The sequence below is a fragment of the Carlito syrichta genome, unplaced genomic scaffold (assembly GCF_000164805.1).
Source record: "Carlito syrichta isolate Samal-C Ts95f unplaced genomic scaffold, Tarsius_syrichta-2.0.1 Scaffold315403, whole genome shotgun sequence".
Classification (NCBI taxonomy): domain Eukaryota; kingdom Metazoa; phylum Chordata; class Mammalia; order Primates; family Tarsiidae; genus Carlito; species Carlito syrichta.
Genome location: NW_007259499.1, coordinates 82,309 through 82,973, shown reverse-complemented (window position 1 = coordinate 82,973; position 665 = coordinate 82,309).

Genomic DNA, 665 nt, shown 5'->3' with positions numbered 1-665 from the left:
AGGGCACCTCCGCTCCAGCGGTTCATTTAGCAGAGTTCCCCAAGCTTGCTGTGCATCAGAATCTCCGGGGATGCTTTCAAAAAACAGTCGTTTCAGGGCCTTCCTTCAAACCTACCGTCAGACCTCACACACAAGGGGCTGAGAATCCTCTTTCTTCCCGGTTTTTTGAACACTCCCCATGTAGCTCATGCACAGAGCCAGGTCTGAGCACCACTGGTTCAGCATGCTGACTTTCTCTGAGATCAAAGCAGTCACTCGGTAGAGGATAAGAGGAAGGTGATTTGGTGATGAAGGGCTCTCAGGGAAGGGGACAGGATGGGACATTTGATTAACTTGGAGGGGAGCAGAGAGGTGCTGGAACGATGGGAGACTATGGGTACTCAAATAAGGGAGTTGAACAGAGGAGCAGGGCCACCTGACTCTGGCTACCAGCACGGAAAAGACATTTGGGCTGTCCCAACTGAAAGCACCGATCTTTGATGCATGCATTTTCCTGACCCTGTCTTAACCTCCAGCCTTTGCTTATGTTGCCTCTTCCCTGTTTTTTTTCTATTTTTTTTTTTTTTTCAGTTGGAGTTTCACTCTGTTGCCCAGACTGGAGGTTAGTGGCTGCTCCCGGCCACCGCAGCCTCGACCTGCTGGGTTCTGGCGATCCTTCCGCCTCA